Raw genomic sequence first — 15,963 nt, forward strand, 5'->3', positions numbered from 1 at the left:
AAGTTTACATGACCCCAAACTCACTCCGAAAGTCCACAGAGTCTGTCTGCTTTGCTGCTGCCGGAGCAGCCATTATACTAAATTTTTGTGCTCACACCAGAAGCGCTGTAGTGCGTCCATAGACTGAGTGCGTCCAGGAAGCGTCCCAGCGTCAAGCAGCACAGAGCAGATGAACCGGGCTGGAAGTCAATTTTCAAAATAAAATACCCGTTACAGACTTCCGATCGTATATCAACAATAAATACAGTTAAATCAGACAAAAAACATTTTTACTACGTAGCCTACGTAATCATAGTAGAAGCACAAAAAGCAAGCACTAATCACCAAATCAACAAAATCTAAACATGTCGGCTAAGTCCGGCAGGTAAAACACTTTTATTCTGAAATGCTCCTTGTGGTAGATGCTAGATGCACCCATCAAGACGAGAAACGAAAGCGATCCACAGAGAGCTTCGAAGAATGTAGGAGAAGCACAAGAAGGACAATTTAAAACAAGTCATTAATGTGGGGCAGGCTACACGCTGCGCTGCTGAAATGCTTCGGAGAGGCTTCCAGTGACGCTGTAAATAAACCGCTGAGCACATGCAGCCTACGCCCCTCCCTCAGAATTCCCATGATGAGCGTTTTGTTAAAATGTGAGTAGCATGTAGCTGCAGTACTGGAGGCTGCAGTTTCAGGACCGCAATCCTAGGACCGGAACTCCAATTCCAGGACCCTTGTTTACTTTGAGAGACTGGCTAGCTAGCTATGTTACTCTCTACAGCCCCCCGAAGCCAATTACCCTTACCACAACCACCACCGAGTGTGTGCCTGAACCTATGTTATTGATTATATGCATGTCGACCGGTTAACCCTACAGCTGCCTCACGGCATAATTACGTCGCATAGAAAAGAGCAGTCGGATTCTCTGAGCCCCGCGGTCCTCTTTTCCTAAGTCCTTATGGATTCTCCTTCACATCTTGACCTCATGACGTTTTCCATCGAGGTCAAGGAAAGGAGATTAGGAAAGTAGATTAGGAAAGGAGAATTTTGTGACTTTTCAACCGCAGCCCCAGAGTTTCCCGCTTGGTGAAAACATTAGGAAGTATAGGCTAAACATTTACTGACTTTTGAGGATTACCAACTACCACCAACGTATATTTAAAGGTTGGTGATGGTGCACGGATAAGATGCCTCCCTTTGGTGTGAGAGACCTGGGTTCAATCCCCCACTGTGACACATCTACCATTGTGTCCCTGAGCAAGACACTTAACCCCTAGTTGCTCCAGAGATGTGCGGCCTCTAACATATATAGCAATTGTAAGTCGCTTTGGATAAAAGCGTCAGCTGAATGTGTAAATGTTTATGTCATCTTTTGAATTAACACCAAGGGCACTACTGAGGGACAAGCGCACGGGAAGGTGGGTGCAGAGGGTGCTGCAGCTCCCTCTGTTGACAGGGATGAACACAGTGTGCATATTACATGCGCAGACTACATAACGGGCACTATTGTTACTTTATGACAACATAAAATACAGCAGGTTAGTGCTGAATTCAGAGGATGCTCTGATTGATATTACAGCCTAATAATTTGACATCAGTCACTGTTTGCACTGTTTTGTCAAGATTACTATAGGAGCTACATTGGTGTGATGCGCGGATCGGCTCTTACGATATCTCAATAATCATGAACTCACAAATCATCCACCGGCCCCCAACACAACAAATTATTTTCTCAGTTGTATCCCACCTCTACCGGTCCTTTTAACTTTCTAGGTGATTTCTTTATTGTGTTGATGTATGAGTGTTTTCTTTAACGGCTTTAACTGTAGTTATAAACTTGACAGGATAGACAGACAAAACTCTGCAGACTAAACAGAATTCATCTTTTAGCTTAGACACACTAATGGAGCTTTAGGATATGACCATGCCTGAAACCACTCTGTGTTGAAGGAAAGTGTGTAAGTGCGTGCCCACACACAGTTGTGTCATGCGTGCATTTCTACTGTGCAGCATCCCTAAGTGAAAATGTTTTCCCGCGTACCTGCTGCGGGATCAATTGTGTGTAGGGCTACACATGAGAAAGAATAAAAATCATGGTCATGTTTGTCATGGTCAGCTAGGTTTTTCGTTTACTCTCGGCTTTATGCATTGCCATGCACCTGGAATGCTTTGAGGTCAGAAGTCAGAAATTTCAACTTGGTTTCAACTTGGAAAAAAAACATGTGGCACACATTATTCAGTTTTTCCTTCTTTGTTGGTCAAACTGTTGGGTCCCACAACAGTCAAAACGCCATTCTATAAAATATTTAGATTACGCCATGGGATAAAGACAGCCCCTGCCCAGAGGTTACTAAGCTGGGTTTCTCTGTAACTGCACCGAGTCAGTCTCAGGAAGGGGAAGTACTGTTCCATGCCTTCATCCTGTAGAGAGTCAGTAGAAGCAGAACATTAGCACATATAACATCATATCATCTGCACATGACATTTAAACCAATTAAATAAATTACCAGAACTGATTTCATGGTGCAGCCTGACCAAAGTCATCAAAAGAACTCGGACTTGAGATACGGGTCTAGCGAACAATGTTCATTTATCGGAAACGTCCAATGAGCTTGCTGTTATTTCCCTTCCTGCGTTACCTAGCTTGCTTCTTGGTCTAGCTACGACCTACCGGAGGTTAACTCCGACTAGGAAGATGAATGAGCATTTTGTTTGCTTGCCAAAGTAGTGGTAGTTGATAAATGTAGTTGTAGATGCAGTGCACATTACATGGTTGTGCTCTGTAAGCGAAAAACAAGTTACAGTTACAGAATTCCTTATAGCTATGCAGCTATGATACAACATTCATTATAACCACGAGAGACTTGAGACTTGACTTGGACTCTAGCTCAGAGACTTGTTAGCATCTCTGTGTAGTAACTCACAGGAGACTTCCGTATGCACATGGAGTAGCTTTATTTTTCTTCTGGCGGTAGGACTGAGCAGCTATACAACCATTACAGCTATTCGGCGTTACAACGAACAACAGTGTTTCTTCTTCACCGTCCTAAACTGCCCTGGCAACAACGTTTATGTCACAGCACCACCTAGTGGTGTAGCTGACTAAACTTCAGTCCTGTCCTACAACATTCCTCCCCCCTTAAGCAAATGCCATGCATCCCACAGGGGAAACAGGAACAAGATAACCCCTCTTTCCTAATACATTCGGTTCAACTTACACCTGCTTATTTACTTCGTTGGTTTTGTTTGTTTGTTTGTTTTTTTTGTTTTTTTTTCAAGTGCCCCCATTATTAAGTCCCTACTTAGTTAACTGAAAATCCTTAAGGTAACCAGGCAACTTGGTTTCCCTTTTTGACTGTCTCATCACTGGACTTTCCAGTGCCACGGTCCCTTTGTCTGTCTCTGATTGTCCTGCAGCTTCTGTAGCTGCTGGCTTCTCCGACTTCTCACTGACAAGCACAGTCTCTCCCACATCCAGCCATGTCTCTTCCAGGATGGCAGCTGAGCTTTGCTTAGTTGACTCTGCTTGATGTCCCGCACTGCTTAGCTCTAGTCTCTGATGCTGGGTATGAATCTGGTCCACATGTCTCCGGGCGACTCTCCCATCACCTAACAGCACTTTGTAGGATACGGGACCTGTCACTGACTCTATGATTCCTGGAATCCACTTGGGTCCAAGACTGAAGTTTTGGGTCAGTACTGAGTCACCTGGTTTGAACCAGCGTCCCCTTGCCTTCCTGTCATGATCTCTTATTTGTCTTTCTTGTTTTCCTTGTACCTTGAGGCTGAGGTCTGGGTGAATTAAGTCCAGTGTGCAACGTAGTTTCCTTCCCTGCAGCAGCTCTGCGGGTGACAGGCCTGTTGTAGTGTGAGGAGTTACTCTGTAACTAAACAACACTCTGGCTACCTTGGCTGTTAGTGTGCCTTCTGGGCACTTTTTCATCATTCTTTTAAATGTCTGGACCCCTCTCTCTGCTAATCCATTACTGGAGGCATGGTAAGGTGCAGAGGTCACATGACGAATACCATTTTTACTCAGAAAGTCTTTAAACTCTGTGCTGACAAAACATGTGCCATTATCAGACACCAACAACTCAGGCAGTCCATGGTTACTGAAACTGGTACGTAAACACTCGATGGTGGTGGCTGAAGTAGCAGAGTTTACTGGATACACATCCATCCATTTTGAATGAGCATCAATCAGCACAAAGAACATCTTCCCCATAAATGGTCCAGCATAATCTACATGGAGACGACTCCATGGCTTGTCAGGCCAGTCCCAGGGGTGTAATGGAGCAGGTGCAGGAGCATTTTTGTGCTCTTGACAGGTTTCACAACACTTATCAGGACAGTATCCTCCACTTCTTTGTCCAGCTTTGGCCACCATACGTAACTCCTGGCCAACGCTTTCATTCTGGATACTCCTGGGTGACCTTGGTGGAGCTGCTTAAGCACATTTTCTTGGCCTGGCTTTGGCATAATGACTCTCGCCCCCCAAAGCACACACCCATTTTGAATACTAAGTTCATGCTTCCTCACTGCATAGGGGGCAAATTCTGTCCCCTTCAGTTCTGATGTCCAGCCTCTGTGCACTATTTCCCGCACTCGTGAGAGTACTGGATCCTTGTCTGTCCATGTCTTCACTTGCTCAGCAGTTACCAGTGTAATGTCGGCGCTCTCCAGCATGAGAACCCTCTCTTCTGTCCTCTCCAGGACAGGTTTCTCTGGTAACGGCAAGCGGCTCAAGGCATCAGCATTGTTGTGGTACTTCCCTTCTTTGTACACGATTGTATATTCATAAGCTCTCAAGGTTACAGCCCATCGTTGGATCCTGGGTGATGCCATTTGTGGTACTGCCTTCATCTCACTAAAAAGTGACAACAATGGTTTGTGATCTGTCACTATAGTGAACTTCCGTCCATAAATGTACTTGTGGAAGCGTTTTATTCCAAACAACACTGCCAGCCCTTCTTTATCCAGTTGAGAGTAGTTCTTCTCTGCAGCATTGAGGGTCCGTGATGTAAATCCAATGGGTCTTTCAGTTCCATCCGACATGCGATGTGACAGCACGGCTCCTATTCCATAGGGTGAAGCATCACATGACAACACAATGTCCTTCTCTGGGTCATAATGCACCAGTACCTCAGCTGACTGCATCATTTCTTTTGACTTTTCAAATGATGCCTGCTGTGCCTCTCCCCACTGCCACTTTGTCTCTTTCTTCAGTAGTTTGTGCAGTGGAGCCAGTACCGTTGACAGATTTTTCAGGAACTTGTTGTAATAGTTCAAAAGCCCTAAGTATGCCTTTAACTCTGTCACATTTGAAGGTGTGGGTGCCTCTTGAATTGCTTGTACCTTCTCATTGACTGGGTGCAGTCCTGTTGCATCCACTTTGTGTCCCAGGAACATCACTTCCTCAACCATGAACGAGCACTTGGTCCTCTTGAGCCTGAGACCGGCATCCTGTAGCCGCTTTAGCACTGTGGAAAGAGTCTGCAGGTGCTCTTGGTCATCTTTTCCTGTCAGCAAGATGTCAACCAAGAAAATGGCCACCCCAGGAATGCCCTGCAGCAGTCCCTCCGTGGTTCGCTGAAAAATAGCTGGGCTAGATGACACTCCAAAAGGTAACACTTTGTATGTAAACAAGCCCTTGTGTGTGTTAATGGTCAAATACCTTTTTGCTTCCTCATCCAATGGGATTTGGTGGTATGCGTGACTCAGATCTAGTTTAGTGAATTTCTGTCCACCTGACAGCCTGGCAAACAGGTCCTCAATTCTGGGAATTGGATACTGCTCTAGTTTTGATACCTGATTTAATGTCAGTTTGTAGTCTCCACACAGCCTTGCTGTGCCATGTGGTTTGAGCACCGGAACCACAGGTGCTGCCCACTCAGCATATTTCACTGGTTCGATTAAGTCCTGGGCTATGAGACGGTCCAGTTCAGCCTCCACCCTTCCTCTCATGGCATATGGAACAGGTCTGGCCTTAAAAAACTTGGGGCGGGCATATATATTTTTGCTGGCGGCCCTTTGAATTTCCCCAGCTCTTCCTTAAAGACCTCCACATACTCCCCAAGTACCTCCTCCAAGGTCTCTTCCCTTAATTGGTTGATTTGGGGTTCCGGTTTCCACTCTAAGCCTAACCTCCTGCCAACCAGACTAGGGCCTGTTCCTTCCACTACTACCACAGGTAGCATCTTTTCAGAGTTTTTGTGTTGCACTTTGACCATCGCTGCTCCCAAGACTTTTACTCTCTGTCCTGTGTATGTTCGGAGTCTCACTCTGCAGGGTTGTAGGGCTGGTTCCTCTTCCTGCCTTAATTGTTTGAACACGGAGTGGTTCATTACTGTTACACCACAACCCGAGTCTCTTTCAAACTGCATTTCAGTCTCATCCACTGTCAGTGTCTCTATGAAAGGCTCTTCGGCCTGTATATCTATCTCCTCCACCTTGTACAGTGTGAACATGACTTCATCCGTGTCGGTGTCATCTTGTCCCTCCTCACCATGGCTCACATAATTCGCTCCCTGAGTTTTCACATGCTTACTTGATTGTTGTCCTCCGTTGCCTTTAGTATTTGAGCCACTCGCTGAGCCCTTGGATCTGCACACTCTCTGTATATGGCCAGTCTTACCACACTTGTGACAGGTTTCTTTAACGTACCGACAGTCCACCGGCCTGTGCTGTTCACTTCCACACCGGTAGCAAGCCTTTTGCTGTTGCCGCTGCTTACTGGGCCTTGCCTTGCAGTCATCTTGTCCACAGCTTGAGGTGCCCTCGCATGTGAGGATGCTGGCTCTGGTGACTGTAAGTCTTTCACATCCTTGCTGGCTGTCACAATAGCCTGGGCCAGCTTCAATGCCTTGTCAAAAGTCAAATCCGGTTCTGACAACAACCTCTGCTGGATACGGTCATCTCCAATCCCACAAACCAATCTGTCGCGGAGCATTTCTGACAACTTGTCTCCGTAGTTGCAATCCTGTGCCAACTTCCTCAGCACCGCGACATATTCCATGACCGTTTCTCCCAGCTTTCTGTTCCTCGAATTGAACTTGAAGCGCTGCACAATTTCACTGGGTTTGGGATTAAAATGGTTCTTCAATAACTGAACAAGCTCATCAAATGTCTTGTCACCCGGCTTCGCGGGGCTAACGAGGTTCCTCATAAGACTGTAAGTCTGACTGCCCACTGCACTGAGCAAAATTGCTTTCTGCCAACCGGCTTCCGTGATTTCATTAGCTTCAAAAAAATGGTGATCCACGGGTGATCCTACTGCTCACGCTTCGTCCCTCGAGGCCGCCACTGCAACTTTATCCTCGTCGCCATTTATGTAGTAACTCACAGGAGACTTACGTATGCACATGGAGTAGCTTTATTTTTCTTCTGGCGGTAGGACTGAGCAGCTATACAACCATTACAGCTATTCGGCGTTACAACGAACAACAGTGTTTCTTCTTCACCGTCCTAAACTGCCCTGGCAACAACGTTTATGTCACAGCACCACCTAGTGGTGTAGCTGACTAAACTTCAGTCCTGTCCTACAACATCTGCCCCACAATGCATCCTGGATGGCGGTCAAAGTTGTTCTTCGCAATGTCCAGCAGCTCTTTTCTCTTCTGCGACAACACCAACAGCATAAGATAACTAAAACAGTTCAGACATATTTTAAAACCTAGACAGCCCCAATTTTTTTCAGTATTGAAAATAAAAAAACTTTTAAAATGTTAAGTTTTTGAATTTGCATCTTGATTTCTAAACAAAATCAAGAACTAACAGTGAGAAGGAAATGTTGAAAATTAATAGTTATATTGTAATAGGGACAGAATCCTTCTCCAAAGGGAGGCGTATTGGATACACTTCCTTGATACCTTCAATCCCAGGATAAATTAAAACATTTAATTTGCTTGTTTCTAATGAGGTGATAATAAATTGTGTTGTTTCTTTGGTTTTCATTTCTTAGAATCCTACATGAGTGTCTGTGCCTGGAAAGCTTGTAACTCCCTCTGTTGGGAGAGCATGTGAGTGTGGATATATTAAAAAGTCAAACCTGAGTGCTGCCCTAGTCTTTCTTTATCATTATTATTATTATTATTGTAAGAAAGTAACAAGTACAGAACAGATACAATAAGTTAAGATATACTTAATTGTCCTGGAGGGGAAATTTGTTTTGCGCTCTATCCATTCTGCAGCTTCGCAAAAATAATAATAAAAAAGACATGTCTCAACACATACTCTCATGCAACAATACGTTAACAGTCACCTGACAGAGGAAAAAACATAGGCTACAATGAAGAACAAATATTTGAAAAGACAAAAGTATGCTATGCAAGTGTTTACCGTCTGTCTTGTCTTAAGTAGCCTAATGTAAATATATCTTTGTATAGGATGTGAAGCCTACTTTTTCCTGCAGTGATTCTAAAATACTCCAAGTCTTACAGCTGTATTGTATTTGATGAGACGATGTCATTGTCTGGCTAATCATTTGGCCTTTTTATTTCCATCAGAAGAGCACTCAGAGTGCCAGTAGACCTAATAATAAAATATAATATGTAGTGAGATAAAAAATGCAATGCATTGCTGTATAGCTTCTTAAAGGTCCCATATTATGCAACATCCACTTTTTTGTGTCTTTTCAACAAGTCCCCATGTCTCTATAAACTCTCAACCCTTAGCTGTCTGAGTTAGATGGGAACAAGGATTTGTCACACACATTGTTTGATGCAATATATCACCCTGGACTCACACAGGCGGCTGTGCACATCATATACAGTTTAGTTCTGTCCTCAACTTCCACTGGAAGCCTAGTGTTTCAGCAGCAGAGCGTTCAGCCTGCCCATGTTAATGACTTGTTTTTAATATGTCCTTTTTGTGCTTCTACTACCTTCGTCACAGCTCTATATGACCCGCTTTCGTTCTGATCATAGTCTGTATATAAGATCTTTAGTCAGTTTAAACTGTGTTTATTGTTAATATATGATCGGGGGTCTGCACAGGGTATTTTACTTTGAAAATGGCTGTGTACTCTCTCCAGAGAGGAACGGACAGATACACTTATGGGGCGAGTTCAATCTCAAAACGTTTTGCTACGTTTTGTAGGCGTTGAACTCGCCCCTGGTGTGAGCACAAGCATTGACTAGAGTGACTGAGATCAACTTCGGCAGCCACGACGAAGACGGACTCAGTGGACTTTCTAACTTGGTATAAATGACTTTGTAGCAGGTGAGGAAGCTCCGCCCCCACTGTGCTGAGAGTCTAGCTCCGCTCCCGATCCACATGAATGGCAGGACCCACGGTTTCCCAGCAGAATGTTGCCCAAAGCATCACACTGCCTCCACCAGCTTACCTTCTTCCCATAGTGCATCCTGGTGCCCTAGTGCATCCTGGTGCCCAGTGCCATGTGTTCCCCAGGTAAACAACACACACGTGATTCATCAGACCAGGCCACCTTCTTCCATTGCTCCATGGTCCAGTTCTAATACTCACATGCCCATTGTAGGCGCTTTTAGCAGTAGACAGGGGTCAGCATCGGCACACTGACTGGTCTGGAGCTACACAAAACTATATGCAACACATCATGAGGGATTTTCTACTAGAACTGGCATAAACATTTTCAGCCATTTGACCTACAGTAGCTCTTCTGTTGGATCGGACCACATGTGCCAGCCTTTGCTCCCCATGTGCATCATTGAACCTTGGCCACCCATGACTCTGTCGCCTTCACCTCTTTTACTTCCTTGGATTAGATTTGATAGGTACTGACCACTGCAGACTGGGAACACCCCTTAAGGACTGCGATCACTATTTGGCCATTGTCAAAGTTGCTCAAATCTGTATGCTTGCCCGTTTTTCCTGCTTCTAACACATCAACTTTGAGAACACAATATTCACTTGCTGCCTAATATATCACACCCATTGACAGGAGCCATGGTAATGAGGGTATTGATACAGATGAATTTATTGTTCATTTAATTTGGTATTTGATTTTTATGCTTTACTTGCAACCTAGTTATGTACAGCACAGTACAATTCCATCCCCTTTGGGAGCAGATTGTGCTACTTTTCTTTCTAAAAAAAACACTTTCAATTAATTGACACTTAACAGAGGTCATATATAACATCTGTTACATATTATACATATGTCATGTGTAGGAAAGTTGTTAACTTCTCCACCAAACTTTCCATCAAACTTCTTGCATGGTTTCATTACAATAACTGTTAAAATGATACAATGTTTCACTGAAAAGATTGGACATAAACAGATTTGTGTATCTTAATTCTTGGGCCTCACAGCACTAAACAAACTAACTGTATGTAAACTAGGTCCAACTAGCTCAACCTACACCAGCTACAACTGTAAAATCCATGTTATAATAATCTGATGATGGGACAAACTTGTACTTTTACTGCCATTTCCTTCTTTGACTACATTTTGCAAACACTTTTGTACTTACCAAGTACCATTTGCCATGGAAGACTTTTATTTGTAATGGAGAACTTTAAAATTGTTGTATTGGTACTTTGGGCCTAAGTAGGGGTCCAGGCTTGCTGGACCCTCCGAGAACCAGTTGGCACAAGTTTTTAGTACACAGACAGGGATATTATCAGACCCAGCAGCTTCTTCATATTCACTCTAAGCAGGACTCTTCTCACATCAGCTGTGGATATTGACAGTGGCCAGTCCTCTGGAGGTGATGTAAACTTTAAAATTGTTTTTTGTTGAGGAGATCAAAGCGAGCATAAAAGGTGTTAAGTTCATCTGGTCATGTTGCCTAACATATGATAACTTCAGATTAAGATAATGTGAACCAGTGTGAAATGATGCTTCAGATAGCAATTATATATTCTACTTATTATTAGTCCATATTTAATTTGCATTTTAGTTATACATTTATTTTTACTTGCTATGTGGAAGCTCAACCAGCAGAGATCACTCTACCCCATGCAGAGACGCTCCAGAGGTTCTGACTTGTGTTTGTGTGAATTTAAAGCCTTAGGGCATGGAGAACTTCACCTGCCTTCCAACTACTCTTTTATTGGCACTATTACTGTTAAAAACTCTCTCAGCTTCCACAATCTACCGTTACCTCTTCTGTGTAAAAAACACTTCCAAAATAAACCTGCGGAGTAGTATACTTTTTATTTTCCTATGCAATTTGAAGACATTTAATATATTGTATTATGTTAGGTAATTACATTGAAAAATTTTCTCAACATTTCTCATTAGTTATGTAGGCCTACTTATGTGTGAAACCTGGTGAGCATTATTGTGAGTAAAAAAAGTATCTCCTCTAGCTCTGGGGCTTTCAAATCTTTTACTGCCTATCTTGGGCTTAATTCTGTTTAATGAACCAACAGGTACGAGCAGTGCTCTGCATTGTTTGTACCTGTGTAAAGTAAAATAAAAGTGAAACTGAGTCACTCCGTTCCCCCAGACCAATCTGAGCCTGTGTAGGGTTTGAGGACTGATGATAGTAGCAAGGCTGACGCCAGTCACCTACCTTCACTCTCTCTTCAAATTATTGCTGGACTGGCAGGACAAAGCAGCCCACCAGTCCTTCCTCCAACACTATTAAAGGGCCCTGCTGTCACTTTCAGACATTTAGACCAGGATATACTGTTAGCCACATCTTGTAATTGTGGCACTGCTTTTGTGCATAAGGATGTTGTCAACTTATGTATTTTAATACGTATTAATATCATATACAGTATTATGTCCAACATTAGGTCACATTCACGTTGCTTCAGAGAGCTCAAAGAGATGCCCTGAACGAGACACAGCTCCAACCTGTCCACCTCACCCGAGTCACACATCTTTAGTAGGAAACACCTGTTCCCTTTTTACAGACACTTCTCAGACTTCAGACGATCACTCACCCTTCCTCATGTTGAGGATTCCAAAGCCTTGACTTGTATAACTGGAGTGGGGTGGTGATGGAGCAGTAAATAAGACACATGCCTTTGGTGTGAGAGCCGGGTTAAATTCCCCCTGTGACACATCCACCAATGTGTCCCTGAGCAAGACACTTAACCCCTAGTTGCTCTAGAGGTGTGCGACCTCTGACATTTACTGTAGTTGTAAATCACTTTGGGTACAACGTGTCAGATAAATGTAATGGAGCCTTTCAACTTTAAAAGAAAATAATTGCTGCTAAATTATTTTAAAGTCTTATTTTGTGCACTAGCTGTATTTGAGGGAATCAGGGACCAAACTTGAGTAAAAGGGAGATATCTGCTGTTTACTTTGTCATCGCATCACATATCTTTTTGTGGGAGATCACCTGTGAAGTTAAATGTACTGCAGAGCTGACAGGAAGTCAGCTTATATGCAAGTAGTCAATTGTAACATTACACCTTAGACTGTGTTTAAAAAAGCATTACAAACAAAAAAAAACATTTTATACATTTGATTGTTAAAATGACTTTACAAAATTGATTTAATCCTATGAAAGGACCCAAAAACTTTAAACCCTTTGTAAACAAAATTCAAGACTTTGTTAACTCAATTCAGTACTTTTAAGGCCTTATTTTGGAAATATTAAGTTCTTTTTTAATACTTTTAAGACTCTGTGGGTACACTGTAAAAGGTGAGCTGCAGCATTTTGGACTAATTGTAGGCGATGAATTGATTTCTGACTGAGACAGGTATATAAGGAGTTACAATAGTCGAGGTGGGAGGAGATAAAAGCATGGACTTAACCGTGGCTCTATTTCTTAAATAACAAAAACATAACTGAACAGTCTTTACATGGGTTTCAAAAACACAAGTCCTGGTCAAAAACAACCCCAATATTTTTGGCCAAGTGCTTAGCACAAGTTGCTAGTTCACCTCGGTTTGCCTTGATTTGACTTCTATTAGCTGGGGGACTGAGTATAATGACATCAGATTTTGTAAGACTTAATTGTAGAAAGTTGTGTGATCAAATGGCCAAACAAGCATTTTGAAGACATCATCATAGGCCCGGGGAAATTGTGAGTGGCATTTATTTTTCTGACAATTGAAAGACAAACCAATAAAATAGTCAACAAAATATTGCGATATTGTGACATTATTTGCTGCTGTGCAGACAGACTACTCAAAAAAAAGTGCTTCCTACAGCTTCCTACTCTTGCCGATAGCAATGCATAAGACCTTTGGTGCTGATGTCAGGAGACTCTCTAGTAGTTCCTTGCCAAACGTTTGAGCTATGGTCTCACACTTACTTCAGACAAAGGATAGAATATGAAAAACATTCTCCAGTGCATCAACCACAGCACTCTGCAGAAGAGCAGGATGTAAAAAAGAGATTAACGTGAGTTTGCACAACAGGACAAAGTAATAATGTGTTTGTGCATGTGCACGTGTGTTCCTTCACTGCATTAGTGTGACTTACCTCAGTCCTGTGGAGAGCTTTGGCAGGGAGCTCACCACAGTGTTGATAAATTGGCAGACAAAGCATAGTGGAATCCTCAGAGTGACAGATATCAGAGACTGGTCAAACTGGGGTCTTTTCACAGATTAGATTGTTTTTTACAAAAGAGTTTTACTATTTTCAGATTTGTTAAAAATTTTTCAGATCATGTCAATATTCATAGAGACATTGGTGAGCAGTTTCTTTTCTACAGACAAAGAGATAAGATATTTGACACCTCTCAGAAGAGTAAGAAATACAGGAAATGCACAGACTACAGAACTCAATATTATAAAGGGAAACACTCCAGCCTCCCTTAACATGAAAGCAATAATCATGTTGAAGGCCAGTGGAAGCATCTTCACCTCTGCTCTACAGATTTTGGAAACAGTGGGTGACACTGGTCATCACAGTGCTTGATCTTTTCCAGGAATAAAGGGATGTATCAGCTATACCATGTATACAACATTATTCTTCTGTTTTTTTGTTATGTATGGCTGTTTTCCTCTCTCTCTGTACTTAAATATCTCAATCTGAATAAAATCTAAATAAAAAGGTTATATATGTAACCAGTCTACTCTCCCTATGTAGAGCGGTCCTGAGTTCTTGATTCCCCAAACTACTTTGTAGTTATTAATACTGTTAGTTGTAATGCAGCGAATTGGTGTATGGTGTATTAGGAGTCACTCTAAACCTTGATATTACTAAAATAATAACCACTCCTGAAAACAGTTCTGGAATAAAAATAAATACTTTCTGATTTTACTTAAAAGGCAAACACGGTTTTTAACTCACTGACGCTATGACTTGACTTTTTTGATTTTAATGACTTGAAGCAAGATTTTTCTAGCTTGTCTAAAACTCTCTGATTACAACAAATTTTTTTGAATCTTGTTGTGTCTGAATGTAATGTTTTTAATCCTATGGGCCCAAATAGTTACTAATAGGTTACTACTCCAAATGTTTTTCCAGTACAGGTAAGGAAATAGTAGCAGCTGTTCCGAAAAAATGTTGGCTACAGACACACCTCTCTAGCTGTAACTTTGATTCTATTTTTATTTTGTAGACAGTGTTGGCACAGGCAGCAAAAATTTGTATTAACCTGTCTTTTTCCTTTCCAGGTATATCACAAAGATCTTATCATTAACCCATTGTCTGCGTTCCTGTTTTACCTGCCTTCTGTTGCTGTATGCAAAGGTCAGGCACATACAGGTTCTAACAACCCAGTGTAAAAGGGAAATGCAAAGCTGATGCTGCTGACAAAGGTAGCTGCCTTTTCTCCCTTCTCCCCCATGTTTTCCTTAAGATGTCTCCTGGGATTGATTCATAGTCTCAACCATGTGTCAAATGGAGGGATGTGAGATTTTGTAAGCAGATTGTGATGCACTTCAGGGGTTTTTATTGTACAGGGTTGTTTTTTCTCTTCTTTTAATTTTTTTTAACAAAACTAATAAACTAATGAACTAATGACCAATTGCATATAAGGCATGAGGGGTCCTATAACACCCTTTTTCTCAAAATAGATCAACTTTGACAGGGATGGATGATGACATATTAAGACATTGCTTAACCATGCTGAAGTTTATTGTCCTTAAAGTTTAGAGCGTTTTTTTATTGATCCTACATCACCACTACTCCACAACTTCCAGACCTGCGGACATAACATCCCCAGCGTTTTAGGACCATGGCCAGGTGCTGCGAACAACGTCTACGAAGCTGAAAGGGACACGTTGTGTCATCCAAGGGATGTCAAACTGATGTCATTTGCTGATACTGATACACTCACTTTTTCACTCAAGATTTAAAAAACTGTTATCATCATCGAAGAAACAAGAGGAGGACACAGAGGGAAGAACTGACATTGGCATGTTACCAACGCAGTGTCAGGAGACCCCAGAAAAAGAAGAATTCACAACAACCACAATAAACCATATGATCAAGAGAAAAAGACAATTGTTGGGACAAAGTGACTGGATGCCATGCCCTGAATTTCTGGTCGAACTTCCAGGATGATCTATTGTTAGTTTAGTTTTAGTTTTAAAAAAAATTTGTTGATGAATGTTGTATTATTTTTTATGATTTTGTCTGTAAGCCCTACTGTACAGACGGTATAGTTTTGTTTTAGTTTTTTTGTAAATTTCTACCATATACCTAGTCAGACATTCCCTCAAAAACACTGTTGGAAAAACACACTGAGCTGCAGCACACAGTAATAAGACATCCGCCTGCTGGCACTCCTCTTCCTTCCAAAAATTACCATGCATATGCACATAAACTAGAGAAATGCTTTGCTTCTAAAAACAAGATATGGAAAACATATAACACTATTTATTAAGTAGGTCCTAAATCTTCCAGTGTTCCACTTGTGTCACTAAAACAAGTCATATGTCTTTTAACTCATTGGCAGCCTTGTTAAGTGAGTGGAGTGTTTGTGCAGACTGAATAAATGTTTAAACACAACCTGAATGCATTTGGTTTACTCTCTTTTCAAATGAGGGAATCCTAATTATATACCTGGGTCAACCCGTCTTGCATATGTGTGTCCCCCTCCACCACCATCACTACTCAGGGGGGGTGCCCCTTCCTGCAGATC

General features: G+C 42.1%; 1 pseudogene; it reads right to left on the reverse strand.

The window, feature by feature from the left end:
- Window positions 1-3,280: 3,280 nt before the first annotated feature.
- On the reverse strand, window positions 3,281-6,997 carry LOC123982222 (annotated as a pseudogene).
- Window positions 6,998-15,963: the final 8,966 nt, after the last annotated feature.

The sequence above is a fragment of the Micropterus dolomieu genome, linkage group LG13 (assembly GCF_021292245.1).
Source record: "Micropterus dolomieu isolate WLL.071019.BEF.003 ecotype Adirondacks linkage group LG13, ASM2129224v1, whole genome shotgun sequence".
Lineage (NCBI taxonomy): Eukaryota > Metazoa > Chordata > Actinopteri > Centrarchiformes > Centrarchidae > Micropterus > Micropterus dolomieu.